Source organism: Arachis hypogaea, chromosome 14 (genome assembly GCF_003086295.3).
Source record: "Arachis hypogaea cultivar Tifrunner chromosome 14, arahy.Tifrunner.gnm2.J5K5, whole genome shotgun sequence".
In the NCBI taxonomy this organism is placed as follows: domain Eukaryota; kingdom Viridiplantae; phylum Streptophyta; class Magnoliopsida; order Fabales; family Fabaceae; genus Arachis; species Arachis hypogaea.
The window spans coordinates 102,650,469-102,656,791 of NC_092049.1; the positions used below are offsets into that span (position 1 = coordinate 102,650,469).

The 6,323-nt window shown below is 39.1% G+C and overlaps 1 non-coding gene across 1 annotated transcript; it reads left to right on the forward strand.

Moving 5' to 3' along the window:
- Positions 1-994: 994 nt before the first annotated feature.
- On the forward strand, positions 995-1,102 carry LOC112746537 (small nucleolar RNA R71). Its single transcript, XR_003174417.1, has one exon. It is a non-coding gene; the product is annotated as a small nucleolar RNA R71 (small nucleolar RNA).
- Positions 1,103-6,323: the final 5,221 nt, after the last annotated feature.

The following is a 6,323-nucleotide window of genomic DNA, read 5'->3' on the forward strand; positions in this document are numbered from 1 at the left end:
CATTCTTCATTAGGCATTGAGGGTAAGGAGCCTTTGGGACATATGGCCTTAGAGCTTCTTTCTCTTCTGATGGGTTGGGAACAGGTGTTTGTGCTTCTTGTTTGGCGTTTGAACTGTCCTCTTCCTTCTCTTTTTGAGTCTCCCTTGGAGTCTCTTTCAATTCCTTTCCGCTTCTGAGGGTGATAGCTTTGCATTTCTCTCTTGAAGTTGTCCTGGTGGCATTACTTGAACTTTGGCCAGGAGCTTGCTTGGACAAGTGTCCAATTTGTGCTTCAAGCTTTTAAGTGGCAGCATCTTGATTTTGCCGATTGGATATTACCTCCTCCTTGAATTTTTTTATGTCGTCAAACTCTTTGCAAAGGTTTGCAAGCATAGCTTCCATCCTGGCCATTCTGTCATCATCATGTAGTGATGGTTGGTTGGAATTGGGGTATTAAGAGTGGTTGTTGTGGCTTTGGTATGGTATTTGGTTGGAGTTTTAGTGAGTGGAATTGTTGTACTGGTTTGGGTTATGAGGTCTTTGATCTTGGCCTTGATTTTGTTGGTTTCCCCATCCAAAGTTTGGATGGTTCCTCCAACCAGAGTTATAGGTTTTAGAGTAAGGATCATTAGCTGGCCTAGATGAGTTTCCAAGGTAATTAGCTTCCTCCCAGTTAACCCCTTCTTCTGTCTCCAACTCTTCTTGGGGTGAGGATTGACTGTGGATAGCTGCAGCCTGATTCTTCTCCATTTGCTTGGTCAATTTAGCCAGTTGCGTGGTAATCATCTTGTTCTGAGCCAAGATTGCATCTATATGGTTTAGTTCCAAGACTCCCTTGTTGTTGCTCTTGTCTGATGCATAAAAGTACTCATTGTCAGCCACTGTCTCTATAACATCAATGGCTTCTTCAATGGTCTTCTTCTTGTTAAGGAAACCTCCAGATGAGTAGTCTACAGCCTTCCTTGATTCACAATTCAGCCCTTCATAAAAGATGTGGATTTGCACCCACTCATTAAACATATCAGGGGGACATTTCTTTGTCATGTCTTTGAATCTCTCCCAGGCTTCATATAGAGTTTTACCATCCTGTTGTCTGAATGTCTACACATCAGTTCTTAGCCTATTTACTCTTTGTGGAGGGTAGAACCTTATTAAGAATCTGGTCATTACATCTTCCCAGGTGGTCAAGCTTTCCTTCGGAAATGACTCCAGCCATTTTGATGCTTTGTCCCTCAAAGAAAATGCAAATAGTAGCAATCTATAGGTGTCAGGATGAACACCATTAGATTTAACCGTGTCACATATCCTTTGGAATTTAGTGAGATGCTCGTTAGGATCCTCTTGTGCACTTCCTCCAAAAGAACAGTTGTTCTGGACAAGAGTTATGAGCTGAGGCTTCAATTCGAAATTATTAGCATGGATAGTTGGCCTTTGAATGCTGCTACCACAATTTCCTGGATTTGGATTGATGTATGATCCCAGAACTCTCCTCTCTTGTCCAGCAGGGTTACCTCCACCTCTTCTGGCATGATTATTCACCTCTCCTTCATGATGGTTTTCAATATCCTCCTCCATGGTTATATCAAAGTATTCCTCCTCCTCTTCTGCACCAACAACCCTCTTTCCTCTTGCTTCCCTCAATCTCAGGAAGGTTCTTTCCGGTTCACTATCAAAGGAGGTTGAAGTTTCCTTCCTCCTACCTGTCATACAACAAACAAGTACAAGAAACCGCAAGTGTAGAGTCTACTAAAATAGAGTATAGTTAGCTTAGTTAGAGCAATTTATCAAATAGTTAGTGGGTTAGCTTGCTGGAAAGTAAAGAAGTAAGGTAAAATTAACAAAAAACAACTTAAATTTGCAAAAATTAAATGTAATAGAAGAATTTAGAATTCAAGTAACAAAAGAAAATAAAAGTGCTCAATCTAGTTATCATCCTATTTAATAATTGTCAATAAAAAACCAATTCACAGCAATGGCGCCATAAACTTGATGCGCGGAAATTAGCCTCTCAACAAATTTCCTTCCAGGAAGTGCACTGGTTTGTCGTCAAGTAAAAGCTCACTGTAGAGTAAGGTCGAATCCCACAGGGATTGGTAGATTGAGCAATATTAATTGGAGAATTATACTAGTTGAGCGAAATCAGAATTGAAATTGAGGTTGCAGAAAAGTAAATTGGCGGGAAACTTAAATTGCAAGGAAGTAAATGAACAGAAATTTAATTGCTGGAAATTAAATGACAGAAGCTTAAATTGTAGGAAAGTAAATGGGAGTGGGGATTAAGCATGAAATTAAAGACAAAAAGTAAATAGAATGGGTAGATAAGAGATGGGGATTCATTGGGTTTTAGGAGATATTGAATTCTCCGGATCAAATCATTTTCATCTCTTCCCCAATCAATGCATTCATTGACATTGCTTGGCAATCATAGATGATTGGATCCCAATGTCTTGGCTCACCAATCTCTCTAAGCATGAACAATTGCCTAATGTATTGATTTAATTTCTCATGGGGAGAATTGAAGTTCGGTCACTGACTATACTACACAAATTCATAGATCAAAGTATTACTAGGATTACATGTCACTATATCCATCCAACCCCCAATCTAATCCAATGTGAGAAAGCAATTCTAGCATGAACTCTTCATTCCTCTCTCGAGGCTCCGAAGAATTTCCAAGTATGGATAGCTTCTCTCTCAAGACAACTATCCAATTGAATTAAGATCAAAAGCTTTCTAACAAAATCAAGAGAAAAGAGAGAAGAACAAGATGTAAACTACTATCGATCCATTGAATTACAATAGAGCTCCCTAACCCAATGAAAGGGATTTAGTTGTTCATAGCTCTTAAAATGGAAATTGGAATTGAAAGATACATTCTGGAAATTAACAAAACAGAGAATGAAAAAATACAATAAAAAGTAAAGGTTCCCAACCAAGTAAAAAATCCCCCGTCCATGTAACTTAAATTCTAAACTATTTATACACTTTCTTCCATTGATCTTCAAGTTCTGAATTGGGCTTTTGGCCTTGATGGAATTGGATTGAAAATGGCTTCAATTGGTTTCCCTTGGTGTTGAGAAGAGATCTGTGTGAATTTTGAATCCTGATGCTTCACGTTTGAGTTAACGTTTGATGGCCAACTGGTGCACGAATTGTGAATCACACTTTTCACAACTTGTACCACTAACCAGCAAGTGCACTGGGTCGTCCAAGTAATACCTTACGTGAGTAAGGGTCGATCCCACTGAGATTGTTGGCTTGAAGCAAGCTATGATTATTTTGTAATTCTTAGTCAGGAAATTAGTAATAAAAATGATTAGGTTTATGAGGAGTAAATAGCATAAATTAAATAATACTTGTTATACAGTAATGGAGAACAAATTGAGGATTTGGAGATGCTCTGTCTTCCGAATCTCTGCTTTCCTACTGTCTTCTTCTTCACGCACGCAATGCTCCTTCCATGGCAAGCTGTATGTTGGTGGATCACCATTGTCAATGGCTACCATCCATCCTCTCAGCAAAAATGGTCCAAATGCGCTGTCACCGCACGGCTAATCATCTATCGGTTCTCACTCATGTTGGAATAGAATCCATTGATTCTTTTACGTCTGTCACTATGCCCAACACTCGTGAGTTTGAAGCTCGTCACAGTCATCCCTTCTCAGATCCTACTCAGAATACCACAGACAAGGTTTAGACTTTCTGGATCTCAGGAATGGCCGCCAATAATTCTAGCCTATACCATGAAGACTCTGATCGTGAACCAGGAGGCTAAGAGATACACACTCAAGCTAATGTAGATAGAACGGAGGTGGTTGTCAGGCACGCGTTCATAGGTGAGAATGATGATGAGTGTCACGGATCATCACATTCATCATAGTGAAGTGCGAGTGAATATCTTAGAATAGAAACAAGCATGATTGAATGAAAAACAGTAGTAATTGCATTAATTCATCGAAACACAGCAGAGCTCCTCATCCCCAACCAAGGGGTTTATAGACTCATGCCATCAGAAATATAATATGAAATGTGTAAAATGTCATGAGATACATAGTAAGTCTCTAAAAGTTGTTTTTATACTAAACTAGTAGCTAGGGTTACAGAAAATAAGTAACTAAGTGCAGATAGTGCAGAAATCCACTTCCGGGGCCCACTTGGTGTGTGCTTGGGCTGAGCATTGAGCTTTACATGTGTAGGGGCTTCTCTTGGAGTTAAATGCCAGGTTGTAGCCTGTTTCTGGCGTTTAACTCTGGTTTGTAGCCTGTTTCTGGCGTTTAACGCCAGAATAGCGTAAAGACTTGGCGTTAAACGCCAATTTGCGTCATCAAAACTTGGGCAAAGTATGGACTATTATATATTGCTGGAAAGCCCTGGATGTCTACTTTCCAACGCAATTGCGAGCGTGCCAATTGGGTTTCTATAGCTCGAGAAAATCTATTTCGCGTGAAGCAAGGTCAGAATCCAACAGCATCTGCAGTCCTTTTTCAGCCTTTGAATCAGATTAAAGCTCAGATCCCTCAATTTCAGCCAGAAAATACCTGAAATCACAGAAAAATATACAAACTCATAGTAAAGTCCAGAAATGTGATTTTTAAATAAAAACTAATAAAATTATACTAAAAAGTGGCTAAATCCTACTAAAACTATAATGAAAATACCCCCAAAAGCGTATAAAATATCCGCTCATCACAACACCAAACTTAAACTATTACTTGTCCTCAAGCAACTAGATAAATAAAACAGGATAGAAAGAAGGTCAAGAGGCAATAACATCTCAGAGATTTACATGAAGCTCAAATTCTCATTAGATGAGCGGGACTAGTAGCTTTTTGCTTCTGAACAGTTTTGGCATCTCCATTCATCCTTTGAAGTTTAGAATGATTGGCCTCTATAGGAATTCAAAATTCAGATAGTGTTATTGATTTTTCTAGTTTAGTATGTTGATTCTTGAACACAGCCACTTTATGAGTCTTGGTCGTGGCCCTAAGTACTTTGTTTTCCAGTATTACCATCGGATACATAAATGCCACAGACACATAACTGGGTGAACCTTTTCAGATTGTGACTCAGTTTTGCTAGAGTCCCCAATTAGAGGTGTCCAGAGTTCTTAAGCACACTCTTTTTGCTTTGGATCACGACTTTAACTGCTCAGTCTCAAGCTTTTCACTTGACACCTTCATGCCACAAGCACATGGTTAGGGACAGCTTGGTTCAGCCGCTTAGGCCAGGATTTTATTCCTTTGGGCCCTCCTATCCACTGATGCTCAAAGCTTTGGACCCTTTTTATTTTACCCTTGCCTTTTGGTTTAAAGGGGTATTGGCTTTTTTTTTTGCTGCTTCTTCTTGCTTCAAGAATCAATCTCATGATTTTTCAGATTATCAATAACATTTCTCTTTTTCATCATTCTTCAAGAGCCAACAGTCTTAACATTCATAAACATCAAATTCAAAAGACATGTGCACTATTCAGGCATTCATTCAGAGAACAAAAAATATTGCCACCACATATAAATAATTTAAATTTTTTTCTTATTAAAACTCGAAAATAAAATTGCCTCCTTATTCTAAAAATCTGCTATTTTATTCATGTTTAATAATGATAAGAAGGATAAATTATAACTTATTTGGGGATAGAGAAATAAAATAAAAAATAAAGATGAAGGTACTAATTACTACTACTCATATAACTTCTAAGGCAGATTTCTAATAGTAAAAGTTATCACAGATTTAAGGCTAAGATTAGGACTCAACAACCTTTATTTTGAGAGATGGATGCTCCTTTAGTCTGTGGGGTGCTTGGCCCTTCAAGAGATAGCTTCTGGCGTTTCAGCTCCTGTAGCTCACGCCCTTGCTCCTCTTGTTCCTTCAGCAGTTTGCAGAGCATATTATTTTGAACTTGCTGTTCTTCTTTTAGTTGATCCATAGCTTCTTGCAGCTTGGTGACAGAGGCCTCTAGGCGGGTCCAGTAGTCAATCTGAGGGATTTCTGGGAGGAACTCCTATGCCCTCCTTTTGATGGGATTGTCTTGCACCTGTTGTCCTTCCATTGAATTTTTTGTGATTGGGTGCTCAACTGAGATATACTCATCCACTTCCATCTTTACCCCAGCATCCTTGCATAGCAGAGATATTAAGCTTGGGTAAGCCAATTTAGCTTCTTTGGAGTTCTTGTTTGCAATTGTGTAGAGCTCACTCGAAATCAGATCTTCAACTTCCACTTCGTTTCCCTGCATAATACAATGGATCATGACTGCTCTTTTGAGGGTAACCTCAGAGCGGTTACTGGTGGGCAATATGGAATGCCCAATGAAGTCCAGCCAGCCTCTGGCGACTGGTTTGAGATC